Here is a 23,708-nt window from a genome sequence, read left to right on the forward strand (position 1 = left end):
ATAAAAATATAAAATTAATGGCTTATGCCTTCCAAATTGAAGAGATTTAGAAATATTTAGACAGTATATTAAAAAACAGAGACATTACTTTGCCAACAAAGGTCCATCTAGTCAAGGCTATGGTTTTTCCAGTAGTCATGTACGGATGTGAGAGTTGGACTATAAAGAAAGCTGAGCTCAGAAGAACTGATGCTTTTGAACTGTGATGTTGGAGAAGACTCTTGAGAGTCCCTTGGACTGCAAGGAGATCCAACCAGTCCATCCTAAAGGAGATCAGTCCTGGGTGTTCGTTGGAAGGACTGACGTTGAAGCTAAAATTCCAATGCTTTGGCCACCTGATGTGAAGAACTGACTCATTTGAAAAGACCCTGATGTTGGGAAAGATTGAAGGTGGGAGGAGAAGGGGACGACAGAGGATGAGATGGTTGGATGGCATCACCGACTCAATGGACATGAGTTTGGGTAAACTCCGGGAGTTGAATATGGGCAGGGAGGTCTGGTGTGCTGCAGTCCATGGGGTTGCAAAGAGTCGGACATGACTGAACTGTACTGAAAAACATTTACTGAATATGGATCAGGCTTGGTGGTAGGCAGGAGGTGGACAGAGGTTAATGAGGACTGGCTTGTGACCTCAAAGAGCTCCAGTTCCACAGGGTTGACAGACATGTAAGTAATTATAACATAGAAGTGAAGTGAAGTGAAAGTCGCTCAGTCATGTTCGTCTCTTTGCGACCCCATGGACTATACAGTCCATGGAATTCTCCAGGCCAGAATACTGGAGTAGGTAACCTTTCCCTTCTCCAGGGGATCTTCCCAACCCAGGTATCAAACCTAGGTCTCCTGCATTGCAGCCAGATTCTTTACCAGCTGAACTGCAAGGGAAGCCCTTATAACATAGAGGAAAATGTTAAATAATATAACTCTGCCCCGGCTCAGAGATGTTACCAAATACAACAGCAGCAACTCAAAACAACAAAGAAGGAATATGTTGAATCTGTGTGCAAAGCAGAGAAAGCTTCTTAAGGGGGATATCTGAACAGTTTTAAAGGATGAAGGAAGATTTTTCCAGACAGGTAACCCAGCAGAGGAAAAGGAAAGAAAGCAGTGATTTTGGGAAAGGGTATGTGTGTGTGTGTTTGGTGTGTGTATGGTGGTGATGATAGTCGGTGGCTAGAGAGTGATATGGTCATATTTATAACTCATTAATATCATCCCTGTACTACAAAAAAAACCTCTAAAAAGGTAAAAAATCCTTTATTCATAATAATATAGTTCAGTTCAGTTCAGTCGCTCAGTCGTGTCCGACTCTTTGCGACTTTATGGACTGCAGCACGCCAGGCCTCCCTGTCCATCACCAACTCCCAGAGTCTACCCAAACCCATGTCCATTGAGTCGGTGATGCCATCCAGCCATCTCATCCTCTGTCATCCCCTTCACCTCCTGCCCTCAATCTTTCCCAGCATCAGGGTCTTTTCAAATGAGTCAGCTCTTTGCATCAGGTAGCTAAAGTGTTGGAGTTTCAGCTTCAATATCAGTCCTTCCAATGAACACCCAGGACTGATCTCCTTTAGGATGGACTGATTGGATCTTCTTGCAGTCCAAGGGACTCTCAAGAGTCTTCTCCAATACCACAGTTCGAAAGCATCAATTCTTCTGAGCTCAGCGTTCTTTATAGTCCAACTCTCACATCCATACATGACCACTGGAAAAACCATAACCTTGACTAGATGGACCTTTGTTGACAAAGTAATGTCTCTGCTTCTCAATATATAATGGTAGTTCAAAACAAAAAGAGAGTATTAAATTCTTACAAATCAAACTAAGGAAATACTATGTTACAGTTGAAACATAATATAAGATTTTATAGCCAAATGGCAAAAATTGCATATTCTCAAGCATGTCTTATAATAAATAAAATGAAGTGCAGTACTCATAAACTGTGAAGTTATTCTTTTATCTAATTCCTTGATTTTCTATTGAATTTCAGATCTGTGTATAAATGTCTTAGTGAACAAAAAATGTTTTATAGCCAATGTTTATGGATACCATTTGTGAATAGCATTTTTTTAAATATAATATTCACTTTTTAAAAGAAAATTCTCAACTGTTATCATATTCTCATCCATCCAAACATATTCAAATGTCTCTCGCTGTTGGTGCCAATGAATGATTATTGTTTTCTAAGTTACTGACTACACATATATGTATGCCCAAGAGAAATAAGTGAATGTAAATCACAATGTTCAATTCCTTTCATTTGTATACTGCTTTGAAATTTGTAAAAAAAAAAAACTTTAACATACTCTTTTTTTTTGGCCTTGCTATGCAGATTTAGGATCATGGTTCCCTGATTAGGGATCGAATCCCTGAAATCATGGCGTCCTAACCACTGGACTGCCAGGGGATTCCCAACACATTATTAAAGCATGTGTCTAAGGCACAGGTATTTACCACATGAGCGAACTGCTTATTAAACAAGTTTAGTCCTTGCCTGGGAAATTAAGACTGTTTGGTTATTCAAGAACAGAATCGAGTTTGTCTGGGTTCCACCTTCAAACCAGTCTGAGTGCTGAGGCTACTGCTCCTTCAGCCCTTCTCAAAGGAATATGCAGTGTCTGAATTCTCCATGAAAGAACCACTATACATCTCACCCTCCTGTGTGGCTGAAATGAAGCAGGACCCAGCGGGTCTCCTGGGCACTAAAGCTTTTCTATGTTCCGCATTTCTTGATTACAGGAAGTAGGCTTCATACAGCCTCCAAGACCTTCCCTGGGACCCAAAGGGCAAGTTCTGCTGCTGCTGCTAAGTCATGTCAGTCATGTCCGACTCTCTGTGACCCCATAGACAGCAGCTCACTGGGCTCCCCCGTCCCTGGGATTCTCCAGGCAAGAACGCTGGAGTGGGTTGCCATTTCCTTCTCTAATGCAGGAAAGTGAAAAGTGAAAGTGAAGTCGTTCAGTCGTGTCTGACTCTTCGAGGCCCCATGGACTGCAGCCTATCAGGCTCCTCTGTCCATGGAATTTTCCAGGCAGGAGTACTGGAGTGGAGTGCCAGTGCCTTCTACAAAGGGCAGGTTCAAACAGTTGCTAATCAGCAAAGGAAGGGGATACAGAGACAAGGGAGGAGCGGTAAGAAAGAATAGTACAGCCTTGGGACAGGGTTCTGGTTTCCCTTCAGGTGATACACATAACAATATCTTTGGACTATTTTGCAGATACTGAAACCCCCACCAGTTGGAAGAAGTTAACTGCATGCTGTCTACAAGCACATAGACTCCAGGCCATTTGGAGCCAGAAGGTTGATGATCCTGACTCCAGATTACCTCACCACCAGCCAATCAGAAAAATGTCCTTGAGTTGATCACACTCTCCACTTTGAACTCTTACTATAAAACTCCTCACTACTTCTTCCAGGTCAGGACACACAGTTTTGAGGGCATTAACCCAGGTGGCTCAGATGGTAAAGAATCTCCCTGCAATGCAGAAGATCCAGGTTCTATCCCAATGGCAACCTACTCCAGTATTCTTGCCCAGAGAATTCCATGAACAGAGGTACCATAAGTCGGACACGACTGAGTGACTAATACACACAGCCCTCTCTAGTCCCCTCTGCCTGGCAAAGCAAAAAGACTATTCTTTTCTATTTCACCCAAAACTCTGTCTCTGAGATTTAATTCGGTACCATGGTGCAGAGGCTGAATTTCAGCTACGTGGCCTCTCAAGAGATAGGATGCTCACGCTGCCTGGAAAAGTCTCACATCGTGATGGACTTGGTTTTTTGAACAGCAGTTCAAGTGAGTCAACTATAATGAGAAGGTCTACCAAGGTACTGAAATATCTATGATTAGTTTATTCATTCTTACTGGGGATTTATTGGCTGCCTAGTAACACCCAGCCTCGTGTCTGGAGTTAGAGGGGACTCAAAAGAGATGTATAAAATTTTGTAAATTTACCAAAAATTTCAAATAGTACACTCACCATAGGTGAATTTCATGGGATGTAAATTACAATTCAATAGAGCTATTGAAGAAGGAGAGGAAGGGAAGGGCAGAGGGTGGGAGAGAGGTGACTCCAATTACCCAATTGTTGCAGAGGGAATTTCAAAAGGAAGAGAGAAGTGTGGAATACAGTCACTTTTACCAAATTTTAATCATTCATTGGTAACTTTCCAATATTCACCTTATCATTTAATATCTGTATTTTAATTTGTTGAATAGTTCTCTATTTTGGGCTATTATCTTTTAAAAATATATACCATCTTTATTGTTAATAGTTCTTTCTAAGCCGGATTGTCTTTTTCTTACCCAAAGTGGTTAATTTTAGAAGGAAAAAGAAAAAGAGATGGTTTTGCCTGCTAGGAGCTGACAATGTAGCTGGGGGAGATAACATATTAAGTGTGCATCCAGGTAAAGTAAATTGTATAACAAATCAAGGGTTTCCCTGGTGGTTCAGTGGTAAAGAATCCACCTGCCAATGCAGGAGATACAGTTTTGACCCCTGGGTCACGAAGATCCCCTGGAGAAGGAAATGGCAACTCACTCCATTATTCTTGCCAGGGAAATCCCATGGACAGAGGAGTCTGGTGAGTTCAAGTCCATGGGGTCACAAAAGAGTTGGACAGAACTTAGTGACTAAACAACAACAATTTAGGTTGTTTCTAATTTTTGCTGTTAAAACTCTGAGATACATATCTTCAATTTGAAATAGTTTTGCACATCTTTGTTTCCTTAGGGAAAAACTCCTGGATGTTTAATCTCTGGGTTAAAGAAAATGAAATATTTCTAAGACTCTTCATTCATATTTCAGAAATAAACCTTGTAAAGATTGTATTAGTTTAAACCCCAACTGTCTTTGAGTGCTACTTTTTCACATCAATTCTAAACCATATTTCTCACAAACCATGGATATCATCATTTATGTGTGTATACATACTTGTCAACTTCTGATACAAAGAAATGGTATTTCATTCGTTTCGTTGAAATCAGGTTGACATTTTATATTTCTTGATCACTTGTATTTCCCCTTTTATAAATTACTTTTAAAAATAACTTTTACAAATTGGTATAACACTTCCTATTGGGATATTTGCTTTTTTTCTCATTGACTTATTAGAATTCTCCCTTTATAGTAATAAAAAACTCCATCATATATGTTGTGAATACTTTTCCTAATTTTCATGGATATTTTAATATGTTTTAAGATTTTGCCATAATGTAATCTATAAACTTTTATCATATTGCCTCTTATATTTATGTTAGAAATGCCCTTCAAAGCAGATAATTTTTATATTTAAAGATTTATCATTTTATTTTGATATATAATATGAGACAAACAAATTATTTTTTAAATTCATTTATTTTAATTGGAGGCTAATTACTTTACAATATTGTGGTGGTTTTTGCCATACATCAACATGAATCAACCATGGGTGTACATGTGTCCCCCTATCCTGAAACCCCCTCCCACTCCCTCCTCACCCCATCCCTCTGGGTTGTCCCAGAGCACTGGCTTTGAGTGCCCTGCTTCATGCACTGAACTTGCACTGGTCATCTGTTTTATGTATGGTAATATACATTTTTCAGTGCTATTCTCTCAAATTATCCCACCCTCGCCTTCTCCCACAGAGTCCAAAAGTCTGTTCTTTGCATCTATGTCTCTTTTGCTGTCTCACATATAGGGTCGTCATTACCATCTTTCTAAACTCAATATATATGCATTAATATACTGCATTGGTGTTTCTCTTTCTGACTTACTTCACTCTGTGTAATAGGCTCCAGTTTCACCCACCTCATTAGAACTGATGTAAATGCGTTCTTCTTTTTTTTATAGCTGAGTAATATTCCATTGTGTATATGTACCACAACTTCCTTATCCACTCATCTGCCAATGGACATCTAGGTTGCTTCCATGTCCTAGATATTGTAAACAGTGCTGCAGTGAACATTGAGGTACACGTGTCTCTTTCAACTCTGGTTTCCTCAGTTGTATGCCCAGCAGTGGGATTGCTGGGTCATATGGCAATTCTATTTCCAGTTTTTCAAGGAATCTCCACACTGTTCTCCATAGTGGTTGTACTAGTTTGCATTCCCATCAACAGTGTAAGAGGGTTCCCTTTTCTCAACACCCTCCCCAGCATTTATTGTTTGTAGACATTTTGATGACAGCCATTCTGACTGGCATGAGATAGTACCTCATTGTGGTTTTGATTTGCATTTCTCCGATATTGATACAAATGATTTTATAAGTTAATTTGCCCAAGTTGAAGTAGCAAGTGGCAAAGCTACTATCAAACCTGAGGAAGAGTGATTACAGAGCATAATCTCTTAAACCCTTAATGTTTCATCATAAATATCATTTTGACACTTAGTTTGAGATAGATACTTCCACTAAAGGAAATAGCTTTTTATTTCTAAGTCACTTTTAAAAATCATAAATTTATAGTGAATTTTATTAAACCTCTTTATCATCAATTAAGCTATCTTTTTGTTATCTATTGAGCCATATTTGCATCCTAGAATAAATTTGTCCAGACATATTATTTTTTTAATATACTGATGATATTATTCACCTAAATTGTTTTACAAATAAGCTATGTCTTCCATATTTTTTTCTGCTTCTCCCATCAAAAGCAAGAGAGAGATGCTGAAATTTCTTAAATGTAATGAAGATTAAAAAAATGTATACCTCAATTTCTATCAATATTTACCTTTTACATTTTTAGTCTATTTTAATGGAGATGAAGTGAAAGTGAAGTGAAGTGTTAGTTACTCAGTCGAGTCTGACTCTTTGTGACCCCCATGGACTGACTGTAGCCTGCCAAGCTCCTCTGTCCATAGGATTTCCCAGGTAAGAATACTGGAATGGATAGTCATTCCCTTCTCTAGGGCATCTTCCCAACCCAGCAATTGAACCCATATCTCTTGTGTCTCTGGCATTGGCGGGTAGATTCTTTACCACCTGAGCCACCAGGGAAACCAATTTTAATGGGGATATACAAATTTAAAACTCTTGTCTCCCTGGCAAATTAAGCCTTTTGTAATTAAGTACTTGAACTTTAATAATCCTTTTTGTCTCAAAGTTGGTTTTGTCTGGCAATGATATAGTTAAATTAGCTTTTTTTTTTTTGAATGATAAATTTCTCCTTTCTTTTTCTTTCTGTACTTTTTAAATGTTCTTTTATTTTTGATGTGTCCATTGTAAATAGAATATACAGGATATTTTTGTCTACTATGATACTATATTTTAACGAGCTTGATCTCTTTAAGTGTATTAAGAGTAATCATATAGCTGAATATTGTTGAAATTTTTCTTCCATCTATTCTCTGATTTCTATTTTACCTCTGTTTTTGTTTCTTCATTTTGTCCTCTATTCTTGATGTTGATTTATTTGTTATTTTTGTTTATTGTTTTTTCTTAACCATTATTTTCTTATGTTAGTTTGGAAACCTTATACTTCGTCTTTTTTTTTAATGTTTGTTCTACAAAATATATATTCATACTATCTTGCCTCATACAACCTTAGCTCCATCTTCTCCCTTTGAATTATGACTATTGTAGTACAGTATTTTGGTTCTACTCTTAATTCTTCTATATATTAAACTTATTATTTTATGCAGATGATGTTTTTTAAGTTACATATTTTGATTACTGTTTTATATACTCACTATTTCCTTTTGTATGTCAGATGACATTTTTGTAAATAACTTCTTTCTTCTCAAAATGTATTCTTAAAAGCTCCAGCAGCGCAGGCGTATTGGTGGGAAATATTTTCATTATAAAATTATAAAGTAAAATGCTTTCATTATAAAATAAAATATCTTTATTTTACCCTCATTTTTGAAAGGTCGTTTTTCTGAATACTCAGTTATAATTTGATAGTCATTTTCTATCAGCACCCTGAAATTATTATTCCCCAGATTTTGGCTCTTTTGTCCCTGTTGAGAGGTCTGTTGTCACTGTAGTTGTCATTCTTTTCTAGGTGACCTTACTTTTCTCTGCAATTACTTTTAAAAAGCAATCTTTGTCTTTGGTGTTCTGCACTGTCACTATGCTGTGTCTAGGTATAGATTTCTTTTTATTTATTCTGCTTGAGAAGTGTTAACTTTCCTGAATGTATATTTATGTTTATATTAGTTATGGAAAAATCCTCAGTAATTATGACTTCAAATTACTTTTATGATCTTCTTTTGGAACTCAGATTGCTTATATATTAGAACTCATTATCTCTCTTAATTTCTATTTCATCTTTTATATCTTCTTGTTAGTTTGCGCTGCATTCTTATTTTTTCAGATGTATCTTTTGGGGAACTATTTATCTCCTAATTGTATTTAATCTGCTGTTTAATCCATTTGTTGAGAGATTTGTTTGACAATTATATTTGCACTTCTGAATCTCCATTTTTTTCCTTTTTAGATCTATGTAGTCATTTGGAGATCACTGGTAGCTTGCCTATTTTTTTGTGATTCCACCCTTCAGTTCTTCATGCATTTCATACATGACTACTCAATATGCCGTTTATGATGATCCAAGTATGTGAAGACAAGGTAATTGTTTTTAAATCCCCCTGCCTCTATTTTTTTCCCCAATGGAATCTTATTCTCTTTTGTGATCAATGATCTTTGTGAACTCGAAATTGTTTAATCTTTATCTGTGGCGATTTTATAGGGTTAAATTAGAGATATTTTCTTTCAGGTAAAATACGTATTTGTCTCTGCTATGAGCAGATGTTGCCATCAATCAGTCTACCCTGTAGCTCCTTTCCAGGGTTCTGTCTTAATGAGAAGGTGTCCAGTTCTACTCCTACACTTTGTTATTGACTCAAAGCAGTGCATTTTATTTGTAGGGTTGTAGGACTGTCATGGCACCCCACTCCAGTACTCTTGCCTGGAAAATCCCATGGATGGAGGAGCCTGGTAGGCTGCAGTCCATGGGGTTGCTAAGAGTCGGACATGACTGAGCGACTTCACTTTCACTTTTCACTTTCATGCATTGGAGAAGGAAATGGCAACCCACTCCAGTGTTCTTGCCTGGAGAATCCCAGGGACGGCAGAGCCTGCTGGGCTGCCACCTATGGGGTTGCACAGAGTTGGACACGACTGAGGTGACTTAGCAGCAGCAGTAGCAGGACTGTCATTGGTATTGCTGTCAGTATAGCACTGATCCTCTGCCCACTCACTGTGCCTAGCAGTGAGTCCAGGGTTTGTCTCCATGATTCGTTCCCCCTCTTCCAAAGTAGCATTGTGGGAAGAGCCTTGGAAATTATTCCTTCTTCCTCTAAGCCCAGCAATCACAAGTATGTTTTGCAGTAGAAAGGTCCCTCAGACTTTCTGGTGTGCCAAACTTCTGAATGTGGAAAATGCTCGTTTGATTTTCAGCAGGGAAATTATATACCTTGAATATAAAAATAAGAATAAAAATTATACTTGGTATTGTGTGAAATACAAATAAGGTCCTGTTGTAACATAGTTTGAAATACAGTACAAATAATTTGACTATGCCTGAATTATAAAACTTACTTGGTGTGATTAAAAAGCACCTCTACTTATAAACAGTTCAGATTTTGAAAGGCTTTTCCTAATTCTGTTTGTTAGCAATCCAATGTGACACATTTCAATTGACTGGAGCATGCATGCCTGCCAAGTCGCTTCAGTCATGTCTGACTCTTTGTGACCCCATGGACTGTTGCCCGCCAGGCTCCTCTGTCCATGGGATTCTCCAGGCAAGAATACTGGGGTGGGTTGCCATGCTCTTCTCCAGGGGATCTTCCCGACCCAGGGATTGAACCCATATCTCTTATGTCTTCTTACCTCTAGCACCACCTGGGAAGCCCTGATTGGAGCATAGTACCTTGCTGTTTCACTTCTATTTCTGTCATGATTGCTTACTTCTTCCAATCCTTTCACATTTTTTTACATTTCTGTTTGGCTCAATAACTCCCCAATAAGTACAGAGAGAGTGGATATGCTGTAGACTAACACATAGCTCAATGGCTTAAACTATACAATGTCTCCTTCTTGATAATTCTTTGTGAGGACAGTGAAGGCAGTGCTCTGGCCATACCTTTGTTCTAGCTACAACCCTCTTTACTTCTCATAGCCTCAAAACTAGACCTTTTAATTGTTAAGGTACAAATAGGTGGCGAAATAATAGCCACTGGAGAAGGAAGGCGGGTGCGAGCCAAGCTGAGTTTGGTCAGAGCACATGTATTGATACATCCTTTAATTAAATGTAATACATGCTAAATACTATACTACATAATTACACTGACAGGCTCTTTGGAAACAAGAAGTATGCAATATAAATCAGAATATATGAAGTATGTATAAGAACTACAGAGAAAAGATTAAAATATTAATTCTTTCCAGAATAAGGTATTTATATCCCCTACAGACTAACAGTGTATGCCTTTTGGAAGCAGACAGGAGGCGATATTCATTTGGGGAAGAAAATCAAGGTCTAGAATGGAAAGCTAAACTGAGCTGGGTTGACAAGAAATTATCAGTAGTTTTGTACCAATTCATACTTTTAAACAGGGAACAATTTCCACTCAATGTTTCCATCATTGCCAGTGAAACAAGACACTATAACTCCTGGTTCTTCTTCAAACCTCAACTCACTTTTAGGGAGGTGGAGTAACCACCAATAAAATTTGTTTCCAGTAGACTGAAGATGCTCCACTAGGCCCCTCCTTTCTCTATCGTGGGAGCAAGCTGCTCACAGGGAATGGGCATTCTCCTGGGCTCCAGCAGAGTGGTTCTTCTCTCATCATGTGAAGGCTGGTGGCAAGAGATAAGGTCGTCATCATTCAGCCCTGCCTGAGATCTGGCAAGTAAGCATACCTGATTCACTGGTTCACTTAACAGGGCAGTTTGGCTCAAAACACTGTATGTTCTGAATTGTCAAACTCACCCTTTATCAGTAATACAAGTCATATTTTGCTCCAATCTGTGATCTCTTGTCTTCTTCTTCAACCGGCTCGGAGTTGTGGAGGCAAGAGGAATGCTTTTCTTTTTTTTATCAGTAGTAGAACGCAGCCATTCTTTTTGTATTGTTTTGCTTTTTCATCTTTCTACTGTGCAATCATAAACCAAAGTGCCGTTTGTAAAATACTCTAAGAAATGTGCTGCAGGATCACAATGTCAGCAGGACTCACTTCCTATAGTTGACCCTTTGTCTACGAGAGTCAGCATGTGCTTCTTAATTCAGTTCATTGTCTATGCACCTCCAGCACTGTCCACATGTTTGCTTTTGTGTGGCCTATTTGATGCATTCTATCACTCCAGGACAGATTTAAGTTTGCTTTCCACATTCATTCTGCAACAAGAGCTTTTCTTGTTACATCTCTAACTGTACTGATTGTCAGAACATTTAGAGAGAGGCTGCACTGATCACTTTTCTTATCATAATTTGTGATAGTTTGCTGAATATATTCCCTCTTGAGACAGGGTTTAGAGAAAAGCAGAGCAAAAATTGAATTTTACAGTACTAAATATAGGAAAAAATCTATAAATATTCAGACCCCAAGAACATTTCTTCACTGCTCAGGATTTGTTGTTGGTGGTGTTAGTCGCTAAGTTGTGTCCAATTCTTTGCGACCCCATGGAATGCAGCACACCAGGCTTCCCTGTCCTACACTGTCTCCTGGAGTCTGCTCAAATTCATGTCCATTGAGTCAGTGATGCTATCTAATCATCTCATCCTCTGTCACCCCCTTCTTTTGCCTTCAATCTTTCCCAGCATCAGGGTCTTTTCCAATGAATCAGTTCTTCACTTCAGGTGGCCAAAGTATTGGAGCTTCAGCTTCAGCATCAGTCCTTTCAATGAATATTCAGGATTGATTTCCTTTAGGATTGACTGGTTGGATCTCCTTGCAGTCCAAGGGACTCTCAGGAGTCTTCTCCAACACCACAGTTTGAAAGCATCAATTCTTCAGCACTCAGCCTTCTTTATGGACTCTCACATACATACATGGCTACTGGAAAAATCACAGCTTTGACTATACAGACCTTTGTCAGCAAAGTGACATCTCTAATTCTTAATATGCTGTCTAGGTTTGTCATAGCTTTTCTTCCAAGGAGCAAGCACCTTTTAATTTCATGCCTGCAGTCAGGAGCCTGTGTTACTTAATGAAGCTATGAGCCATGCTATGCAGGTCCACCCAAGATGGACAGATCATAGTGAAGAGTTCTGACAAAAACGTGGTTCACTGGAGAAGGGAATGGCAACCCACTCCAGTATTCTTGACTGGAGAGCCCCATGGACAGTAAAGCAAGGGAGTTCCAGGAAAGCACCTACTGCTCAGGGTGGTCTGTCTAGTTTTATGGCTGCAAAGAACTACTTGGGGAAGAGAAATATTTTTCCCATGGCTGAAAATTCTGACTTTCTGATACTCCTCAAATCAGGACTGTGAGTCTCTTTCCGTGTTTAGAAGCTGATTTCACCTTCAACTGCATTTTCCTCTCTACTTCTTTTTCCAGTTCACTGGAACGTGATGCAGTGGTTCTTTTGTCTGTGGCAGAAAACCTTCCTTTGGCTTGTTAATTATCATAAGTGGGGTGTAATGGATGTTTCATACAAGATATTAATTCAACTAGTTGATTTTAAAGTGGGATTACTGTACAATTGACCCTATTTTGCAGGGTCAAATGAGTAAATAGCGACCATATTGCTGATGTTAAAGCTGACTCACCTTGGCTCCATATACTTAGCTTAATAGTTCAGTTCCATAGATATTCGCTGAGTTATTATTACGTGCCATACACAGTGTGAGGGCAGAAACAAATGTGCATTCCCCTTGGTGTCAATCAAGTAAATGGTTACTTTTAAGTCAGTTTGATTTGCTGGCATTCTAAAAAAAATATTTTTATCTGTTTAGAAATTTTCTCTTCTATTTCATGCAAACTGCAGCTAATTGCCATGCTCCTTGTTATTTATCTAAGTTTTCCTATGATGCACTGGGTGAAGGTCAGTTCCTAGGGTTGCCAAGAGGGCTATGGATGGGCAATTTGGGGATTAAAATTTTTAGTTAGATAACAATTTTTATTCTTTTATTTTTTTGGCTGTACTGTGTGGCTTATGGAATCTTAATTCTCCAAGAGGGATTGAACCCAGTACCACTGTGGTGAAAGAGAATCCTAACCACTGGACCACCAGGGAATTCCTTAGATGAAATTTATACTTTCTTTATTTCAAACAAATTTGTGTTTGTGTGTGTTGTATTAGTTTGTGTGTGTTGTGTTAGTTGCTCAGTCATATCTGACTCTTTTTGACTCCGTGGATTGTAGCTCGCCAAGCTCCACACTGTCCGTGGAATTCTTCAGGCAAGATTACTGGAGTGGGCTGCCATTCCCTTCTCCAGGAAATATTTCTGACTCAGGTATCAAACCCAGGTCTTCTGCACTGTGCGCAGATTATTTACAGTCTGAGCCACCAGGTAATCCCTAGTTTAGCTTAAAATATAGGTTTCTCTGATTGTGTTTTATTTCCCATTGGGTTTCCAGTCTGTGAAGTATATCCATACACAAGTATAGCAAGAAGTGTGTATATACATAACATGTCTCAGTTAAAGACCTTGTCTAATGCAGCTGGATAGTGACCCAAGAAACTCTCCTGCTTTTGTGTTTTACAGACAAACACACACAAACACCCCAGAATAAGCATGAAGAAAATAAAGTATAATAAAGCTAAGAAACAAAAAACTAGTATTATAAGGGAAAAGATCAATAAATATTACTTTTTAAATAACATTTATGAGTTCAAAGAGCACATAAACTTTCTCAAATGCCCATGTTCAAACACAATACAATGATCTAATAAGAAATTCAAACCATATTACTCATCATGTAATGAGCACTTTTTGACTGTTTTCTAGAAAAGGTGGAAATAATTTACCCATTCATTTACTTTTTCAACTTTTATTTAATATTTACCATGTGTGAGATTTCATGGGAAATGTTGCAAATAGAAAGTAAATCAGCTTCCTAGCTGCAGGGGTAGGGCCACTCAAGACGGACAGGTCATGGTGGAGAGTTCTGACAAACGTGGTCCACTGGAGAAGGGAATGGCAAGCCACTTCAGTATTCTTGCCTGAGAACCCCATGAACAGTATGAAAAGGGAAAAAGATAGGACACTGAAAGATGAACTCCCAAGGTCGGTAGGTACCCGATATGCTATTGGAGTAGAGTGGAGAAATAACTCCAGAAAGAATGAAGACACGGAGCCAAAGAGAAAACAAAGCCCAGTTGTGGATGTGATTGGTGATGGAAGTAAAGTCCAATGCTGCAAAGAACAGTATTGCATAGGAACCTGGAATGTTAGGTCCAAGAATCAAGGCAAATTAAAAGTGGTCAAACAGGAGATGGCAGGAGTGAACATCAACATTTTAGGAATCAGCGAACTAAAATGGACTGGATAGGCAAATTTAATTCAGATGACCATTATATCTACTACTGTGGGCAAGAATCCCTTAGAAGAAATAGAGTAGCCCTCATAGTCAACAAAAGAGTCCGAAATGCTGTAGTTGGGTGCAATCTCAAAAAATGACAGAATCATCTCTGTTCATTTCCAAGGCAACCCATTCAATATCACAGTAATGCAAGTCTATGCCCCAACCAGTAATGCTGAAGAAGCTGAAGTTGAATGGTTCTATGAAGACCTACAAGACCTCCTAGAACTAACACCCAAAAAAGATGTCCTTTTCATTATAGGGGACTGGAATGCAAAAGTAGGAAGTCAAAAAACACCTGGAGTAAGAGGCAAATTTGGCCTTGGAGTACAGAATGAAGCAGGGCAAAGGCTAATAGAGTTTTGCCAAGAGAACGCACTGGTCATAGCAAACACCCTCTTCCAACAACACAAAAGATGACTCTACCCATGGACACCACCAGCTGGTCAATACTGAAATCAGATTGATTATATTCTTTGCAGACAAAGATGAAGAAGCTCTATGCAGTCAGAAAAAACAAGACTGGGAGCTGACTGTGGCTCAGATCATGAACTCCTTATCACCAAATTCAGACTTAAATTGAAGAAATTAGGGAAAACCACTAGACCATTCAAATATGACCTAAATCAAATCCCTTACAATTATACAGTGAAAGTGACAAATAGATTCAAGGGATTAGATCTGATAGACAGAGTGCCTGAAGAACTACGAACAGAGGTTTGTGACATTGTACAGGAGGCAGTGATCAAGACCATCCCCAAGAAACAGAAATGCAAAAAAGCAAAATGGTTGTCTGAAGAGGCCTTACAAATAGCTGAGAAAAGAAGAGAAGCTAAAGGCAAAGGAGAAAAGGAAAGATACACCCATTTGAATGCCGAGTTCCCAAGAATGGCAAGGAGAGATAAGAAAGCATTCCTCAGTGATCAATAAAAGAAATAGAGGAAAACAACTGAATGGGAAAGACTAGAGATCTCTTCAAGAAAATTAGAGATACCAAAGGAATATTTCATGCGAAGATGGGCACAATAAAAGACAGAAATGGTATGCACCTAACAGAAGCAGAAGATATTAAGAAGAGATGGCAAGAATACACAGAAGAACTATACAGAAAAAGATCTTCATGACCCAGATAACCACGATAGTGTGATCACTCACCTAGAGCCAGGAATCCCGGAATGCAAAGTCAAGTGGGTCTTAAGAAGCATCACTACAAACAAAGCTAGTGGAGGTGATGAAATTCCAGTTGAGCTATTTCAAATCCTAAAAGATGATATTGTGAAAGTGCTGCACTCAATATGCCAGCAAATCTGGAAAACTCAGCAGTGGCCACAGGACTGGAAAAGGTCTGTTTTCATTCCAATCTCAAAGAAAGGCAATGCCAAAGAGTGTTCAAACTACCACACAATTGCACTCACCTCACGTGCTAGCAAAGTAATGCTGAAAATCTGCAAGCCAGGCTTCAGCAGTACATGAACCATGAACTTCCAGATGTTCAAGCTGGATTTCGAAAAGCCAGAGGAGCCAGAGATCAAATTGCCAACATCCATTGGGTCATCGAAAAAGCAAGAGAGTTCCAGAAAAACATCTACTTCTGCTTTATTGACTATGCCAAACCCTTTGACTGTGTGGATCACAACAAACTGTGGAAAATTCTTCAAGAGATGGGAATACCAGACCCCCTGATCTGCCTCCTGAGAAATCTGTATTTAGGTCAAGAAGCAACCGTTAAAACCAGACAGGAACAATGAACTGGCTTCAAATTGAGAAAGGAGTTGGTCAAGGCTGTATATGGTCACCCTGCTTATGTAACTTATATGCAGAGTATATCATGCAAAATGCTGGGCTCAATGAAGCACAAGCTGGAATCAAGATTGCCAGGAGAAATATCAATAAACTCAGATACGCCACCCTTATGGCAGAAAGTGAAGAACTAAAGAGCCTCTTGATGTAAGCGAAAGAAGTGAAGTGAAGTGAAGTCGCTCAGTTGTGCCCAACTCTTTGCAACCCCATGGACCGTAGCCTGCACCAAGCTCCTCCGTCCGTGGGATTTTCTAGGCAAGAGTACTGGAGTGGGTTGCCATTTCCTTCTCCAGGGAATCTTCCCGACCCAGGGATTGAATCCAGGTCTCCCTCATTGTAGACAGACGCTTTACTGTCTGAGCCACCAAGGAAGTCGTGAGTGAAAAAGTTGGCTTAAAACTCAACAGTCAGAAAACTAAGAACATGGCATCTGATCTCATCATTTCATGGCAAGTAGATGGGAAAACAATGGAAACAGTGACAGACTTTATTCTCTTGGGCTCCAAAATCACTGCAGATGGTGACTGTAGCAGTGAAATTAAAAAACACTTGCTCCTTAGAAGAAAAGCTATGACCAATCTAGACAGCATATTAAGAAGCAGAGACATTACTTTGCCAACAAAGTTCCATCCAGTCAAAGCTCTGGTTTTTCCAGTAGTTATGTATGGATGTGAGAGTTGGACTATAAAGAAAACTGAGGCCAAAGAACTGATGTTTTTGAACTGTGGTGTTGGAGAAGACTCTTGAGAGTCCCTTGGACTGCAAGGAGATCCAACCAGTCCATCCTAAAAGAAATCAGTCCTGAGTATTCACTGAAGGACTGATGCTGAAGCTGAAACTCCAATACTTTGGCCACCTGATGTGAAGAACTGACTCATTTGAAAAGACCCTACTGCTGCGAAAGGTTGAAGGCAGGAGGAGAAGAGGATGACAGAAGATGAGATGGTGGATGGCATCACTGACTCGATGGACATGAGTTTGAGCAAGCTCTGGGAGTTGTTGATGGACAAGGAAGCCTGGTGTGCTGCAGTCCATGGGCTCATAAAGAGTCGGACACGACTGAGTGACTGAACTGAACTGAACTGTATAGTACAGGTCTGTTAGGAAGGATGTATGTGTTAGTTGCTCAGTCATGTTTGACTCTATCCAACCCCATGCACTGTAGCCCACCAGGCCCCCCTGGCCATGGCCTTCTCCTGGCAAGAATACTGGAGTGGGTAGTCATTCCCTTCTCCGGGGGAAATTCGTGACCCAGAGATTACACCCAGGTCTCCCACATTGCAGGCAGATTCTTTACCATCTGAGCCACCATGGAAGTCCCCATTTTGAAGGATAGACATCTAAGTTCACAGAAACAATTATATGTAATTTGAGTGATAAATATAGCTACTGATTTGTAAGTTGCTCAGTCGTGTCTAACTTTTTGCGACTCCATGGACTGTAGCCCACCAGGCTCCTCTGTCCATAGGAATCTGTAGCCAAGAATACTAGAGTGGGTTGCCATTTCACTGATGACAGTTTAAATTTAATACGTTGTATGCTTTGCTTTAAAATCATCAAAAACTATGACTCAAAATAACCAGTCAGGAATGGAGAAACAGACATAGAGAACAGACCTACGGACATGGGGAGGGGAAGAGGGTGATGGTGAGATGGAAAAAAAAAAGTCAAGAAAAGGTAATCATTACACACTTCCTTAATTCTAGGGGACTACAGAATTTTAATGGGGAGATTATTCTTCTTTAATTTTATAATCCCACAAGGCTCCCTAAAATGGTTGAAAATGTACAAATATCTTATTTATACTCCTGTATATGAGATCTTTGGGGAGCTGTGGCTTTCTAGAAAATTTTCAAGTTTCTTTTGCACTTTTAACTACTACAACTAGCTTATATTTATTGAGCAATTATTATGTGAAAGCTTCTATACAAGTAGAAGCTTAAATAAGATAAGCTTATTTAAGCCTTATAATAACTCTATAAAGTAGAATTTTTACAGATGAGATGTCTGAAGCTTGAAGAGTTAGAGTAACTTTCCCAGGCTTCCACAACTAATAAATGCTATGCTTAGTTGCTCAATCATGTCCGACTCTTTGTTGCCTTATGGACTGTAGCCCACAAGGCTCCTCTATCCATGGGGATTCGCCAGGCAAGAATACTGGAGTGGGTTGCCATGCCCTTCTCCAGGGTATTTTCCCAACCCAGGAATCACACCCAGGTCTCCCGCATTGAGGTGGATTTTTTACCGTCTGAGCCACTAGTAAATGGTGAAGCAAACAACTGAACCAATACTTGCCTTAGTCTAAAGTCTGCTCTTAATCATTAGATTTATTTCCTCCCATTTTGTACAGAAGTTTCCATCAGCTTTTCTGCAGTTCTGAGAAATGAGTGGAAAAATCTAAATGAAAGGAATGAAGTACACAAGTTCTGTTGGTAATTTAATAAGTTAGAAGCTGTTTAAATTGCTGCGAACTACAAAAAGTACAAGTAAAGGGCTTCCATTCATATGTATCTTTGTGGTAATTGATTGTTGTTTTATTGAAACACACATCTTTCTTCAGCTCAATAAAGCCAGAATTAGACTAGTGGTTCCTCTCGACATTTTAGACATGTCTCTGTACCCTTGGTTTGAGGAATGTAGTAGGTGTGAAGGTTTTAAATAATGTTGATCCAGAGTGAAATGTCTGATGGGAAACTTCAGTTTTCTGAAACAGATTGTTTCTTATAATATCCAAGACAGGGCACAGGATGCACTTGAAGTTCTGCTTTAAGACCTGAAAATGAGTCTGGCTGGAGAGCCCATTTATAAAGTAAAGCTTTTGATAAAAATGTATCTTGCAGCACATCTGGTTTGATTTAGCAAAATCCTCAGAAACAGTGTATTTTCCTTAGAAGCCTGATCTCTAGAGGTTTTGGCATACTGAATTATCTATGAATGTTATCTGGTCATGAATAATACAATGTTCTTGCCTTTATTAGCTGCCTAAATCACTAGTCATGAGCATTTTTGTCAATGTCAGTCATAACATTTTGCTGCATCATGTTACTTTTCTGATGACTCACATAACTTTACAGTACTCTTTGGCAGGGAAGAGGCATGCCATTTTGCTAGAATGAGTTACAGCTGGACACTGAAACATTCCATAAAATACAGTACCTGTAATAGTTAGAAAACTCACCTGATCAATAGACCTAAAGTATCAAACTGCAATGAAAAGTACAGGATGTTTACATTGTGAGAAAACAAATAGTCCTCATCCAGCACATTGTTCCCTCTGCAGTCCTTTCAAGGACTGAAAAGGATACCAAGTTTTCAGATTCTAACACTCTCTTTTAACAATTCACTGTATTTTTAAAATATTTTTTAATTGAGGTATAGTTAATTTTCAGTGATACAAGTGTACAGCAAAGTGATTCAGTTACACATATATTCTTTTTCATATTCTTGTCCACTATAGGCTATTACAAGACACTGAGTATAGTTCCCTGTGTTATACAGTGGGTCCTTGTTGTTTATTTTATTTATAGTAGTGTGAATCTGTTAAACCCAAATTCCCAATTTATTCTCCCCCTTTTCCCCTTTGGAATCTATAACTTTGTTTTCTACGTCTACGTCTCCCTGTACTTTAAAACAATAAATTATCTCCCACTTCCCAAATGCCGAACAACATGTTAGATTAAAAAGAACCTAGTCTGGGGGCTTTCCTGGTGGCTCAGTGGTAAAGAATCCACTTGCCAATGAAGGAGACAGGCTGGATCCCTGATCCAGAAAGATTCCACATGACATGGAGCAAGCAAACCCATGGGCCATAACTATTGAGCCTGTGCTCTAGAGCCCAGGAGCCTCAACTACTGAAGCCCGTGTGCCCTAGAGTCCGCACTCCACAACAAGAGAAGTCAGCACCATGAGAAGCCCAAGCACTTCAACCAGAGGGTAGCCCCTGCTCGCTGCAACTAGAGAAAAGCCCATGCAGTTAACAAAGACCCAGCACAGCCCAAAATAGATAAATTTTTAAAATTATTTTAACAAAGAACCTAGTTTGGAGTCAGAAAAACGAGGGTTCCAAATTCACACAGGCCATTTACTAGATCTGACTTCAGCGTCTACATCCTTCTCTGTAAAACTCTGCAGAGCCATCCACTCTGCAGAGCTCCCGCTATTTTATACTTTCATAGATTGATAAGCAGGTATCTCTCCCCATTCTTTATATTTAGTCAATTCAATCAACATTTTATTTCTCTTTTTAGACTATCAATCACGAAATTGTGGGAAAAAGTGATGCAGGCCAAAAACTATGAGTCAGAACTCCTCCTAATCATGTGTGTCCATGAATGAGTGAGTCATCTGCTCATCTGGAATTCCATTTTCTCTATAATATGTGGGAATTGGAGATAAGTCTGAAGGTTCCTTCTAGCTCTGACTGGCTATAATTTTGTGATTTGATCTCTCACAAGAGTTAAAACCAGATCAAGGAACGGTTGAGTACTGGTTACTCCTTAAAAACTAATATTAGCTGGTTAGTGTTCGGTTAGTGAAACAAGCCTATGTGATGAAAGATTCCTGTAGTCAGAGAAACTTATCAGATGGCACAGGGGCCAGGCCCACAGCAAGGCTATAAGTGAGTGGGCAGAGACAAAGAAAAATATTCCAGATCTGTGACTTCTTATCAGTATGGAAAATCTTACGGGCCTGTTGAAAAGGAAGATAAGATCTTTGGTGGACAAATTGAAGCTGTCTACAATGATGGCTTCCCTGGTGACTCATTGGTAAAGAACCCACCTGCAATGCAGGAGATACAGCCGGAGATGAGGGCTTGATCCCTAGGTTAGGAAGATACCCTGGAAAAGGAAATGGCAACCCACTCCAGGCTTCTTGCCTGGGAAATGCCATGGACAGTCCATGGGGTCGAAAGAGAGTTGGACAAGACTTAGTGACTAAACAACAATGATGGCTAATTGGTATTCATAACAAAAACTTGATATAATTGACAGGAAGGGCTAAAAATGAAGACTAATAATTAGGTTCTGTTCTGAGGCTCTATTCTTTCATCATTAGAATCAACAATAATGCTAAGGACTTCCACTGGGCCAGTGGTTAAGACAGCACACTTCCACTGTTGGGGGCATGGGTTCAATCCCTGGTCAAGGATGGCCAAAAAAATTTAAAAAGTAAATCTTATTATCTAATAAGTATCAGCAGTTTTCAACACTGAGCATATTTTCCAACTGGCATATTCACCAAACAGTGTTTATTCTTTAAGGCAGAGCATTTCACAGAGAAAGTGAACATGGGTATCCACTGGATGAAGACTGTATCTTTAAGAAGAATTACATTCTGAAACATCAATCTACACAGGACTGAGACCCATGAGGGAAAATGCTACACTATTTAAAAGCCATCTGGGTGGTTAGACTCTGAAATTCTGGAGAACTTTTTTCAGTGTCAACATTCTGGAGACATGACTCGCTAATGGGTATTTACAGTCTCGGTAATAATGTACTTAGCAACACATTGGAAGCCTACTTTTATCTGTAAAATAAGGGATAGTAAGAGGATCTACTTTACAGGATTGCTATGAGAATTAAATAAGATACAACTTTGCCCATAGTAAGCACTCAAGAAGTGTAAGCTATTATTAGTAGTAAGGTCATGTTCTACTAAGGAGTACTTGAGAAATTGTCTAGAAATCAAAGTTTCCCAAAGATCTCATATTCAAGAATCTAAATGATATATTTATAAGATTTGTAATTCCTCAACCACATTAGAATTTGGGAAGGTATTCTACACCAGCGGTCCCCAAACTTTTCGGCACCAGGAACCAGTTTTGTAGAAGACAATTTTTCCCTGGACTGGAGGTCGGGGAGGATAGTTTCAGGATGATTCTTATTAGGAACAAACAGAACCTAGATCCCTCCCAGGCACAGTTCACAGTAGGGTTCGTAGTCTTATGAGAATCTATTGCCAGCACCACTGATCTGACAAGAGGCAGAATTCAGGCAGTAATTCCAGTGATGGGGAGTGGCTGCAAATACAGATGAAGCTTCACTTGCTTGCCTGATGGTCACCTCCATGTTCTCCAGCCCAGTTCCTAACAGTCTATGGACAGGTACTGGTATTGGGGACCCCTGCCCTACACTCAGAGAAGGCAATGGCACTCCACTCCAGCACTCTTGCCTGGAAAATCCCATGGATGGAGGAGCCTGGTAGGCTACAGTCCATGGGGTCGCTAAGAGTCAGACATGACTGAGTGACTTCACTTTCACTTTTCCCTCTCATGAACTGGAGAAGGAAATGGCAACCCACTCCAGTATTCTTGCCTGGAGAATCCCGGGGACGGCGGAGCCTGGTGGGCTGCTGTCTATGGGGTCGCACAGAGTCGGACACGACTGAAGCGACTTAGCAGCAGTAGCAGCAGCAGCTCTACACTGAGGATACAGAGCAATAGGCCTCTTGAGAAGTTTCTGTGTGTACTCTAGAATTAAGAATATTCTTAATAAGTATAAATTCTGACAATTCTTTTTTTTGAGAATCTGCTGCTGCTGCTGCTGCTGCTGCTAAGGCGCTTCAGTCGTGTCCAACTCTGTGTGACCCCATAGACGGCAGCCCACCAGGCTCCTCTGTCCCTGGGATTCTCCAGGCAAGAATACTGGAGTGGGTTGCCATTTCCTTCTCCATTTTGAGAATCTACAATTTGGAAAAGAGTGGAGTAAGGGCAGAGTGTGGTACTTGAACTTGTTGGAGAAGTAAATAACAGTAACATGCAAAGTCTCTTAAGATCCTGTATAAATTGTAATGCAGGGAAGACCAGTCCTGACTTCTGATTGGCCTTCTTAAATTTAGAGCACAAAGTTGAACCAAAGTTTAAGGAAGCAATTACCTCAAGCAGGGTAATCCCTAGCCTGTTTCTGTAATTCAGCTAAGGAAACAGCCCTACTAAAGAAATGGGTATCCCTTTATGTTAAAGAAATGTCACTGATTGTGGGAGAGATCTGTATAATGAAAGCACTTTTTTCCTGCATAAACTTTCTGAACAGTTAATTTACCACGCTGAATTTGCTTCTGGAAATTCAGGTAAAACTAATAACCTGTTAGGAAAATTTCAAGCTGCATAATAAAAAAGTTGACTTACATCTGTCTTGAGAGCTAGGAAAACACAAGTGTAGGATGTCTGCTTCTTAAACAATTGCTTACAAAATTTCATATCGTTTGATAATAACGAGAGAAAACCATTACCACACTTTGAATCAGAGATGATGAAACAGCAGAAAAGCACTAATAAAATTTCCTTTGAGTGTCCATACATAGTAATGATGGAAGAAATAACTCCGTTTGCATCAACTCAAACTGGATTTGAATATAAGAGAGTTGTTTATTGAAGTGACCTTCTTTGTTTTTTTAAACACAAATTATATGGTTTCCTTATGTGCTCATTTTGTACTTGTAGAATTCTGGGTTTATTTTTTT

At 39.4% G+C, this 23,708-nt stretch overlaps 1 long non-coding RNA gene across 3 annotated transcripts in view; it reads left to right on the forward strand.

The window, feature by feature from the left end:
* Nucleotides 1-3,541: 3,541 nt before the first annotated feature.
* Nucleotides 3,542-23,708, forward strand: part of LOC145506633 (uncharacterized) — a 37,624-nt gene continuing 17,457 nt past the window's right edge. The window contains exons 1-3 of one of the 3 annotated variants that reach the window (XR_014054089.1): nucleotides 3,542-3,793; nucleotides 6,721-6,845; nucleotides 8,413-8,543. This is a non-coding gene — a long non-coding RNA (uncharacterized LOC145506633). Of the gene's footprint in view, nucleotides 3,826-6,720; nucleotides 6,846-8,412; nucleotides 8,544-23,708 lie in introns of all 3 variants that reach the window. The other 2 variants (XR_014054088.1, XR_014054087.1) reach the window with 2 other exon arrangements.

This window comes from Giraffa tippelskirchi, chromosome 5 (genome assembly GCF_054371585.1).
Source record: "Giraffa tippelskirchi isolate mGirTip1 chromosome 5, T2T-mGirTip1v1.2.pri, whole genome shotgun sequence".
Taxonomy (NCBI): Eukaryota; Metazoa; Chordata; class Mammalia; order Artiodactyla; family Giraffidae; genus Giraffa; species Giraffa tippelskirchi.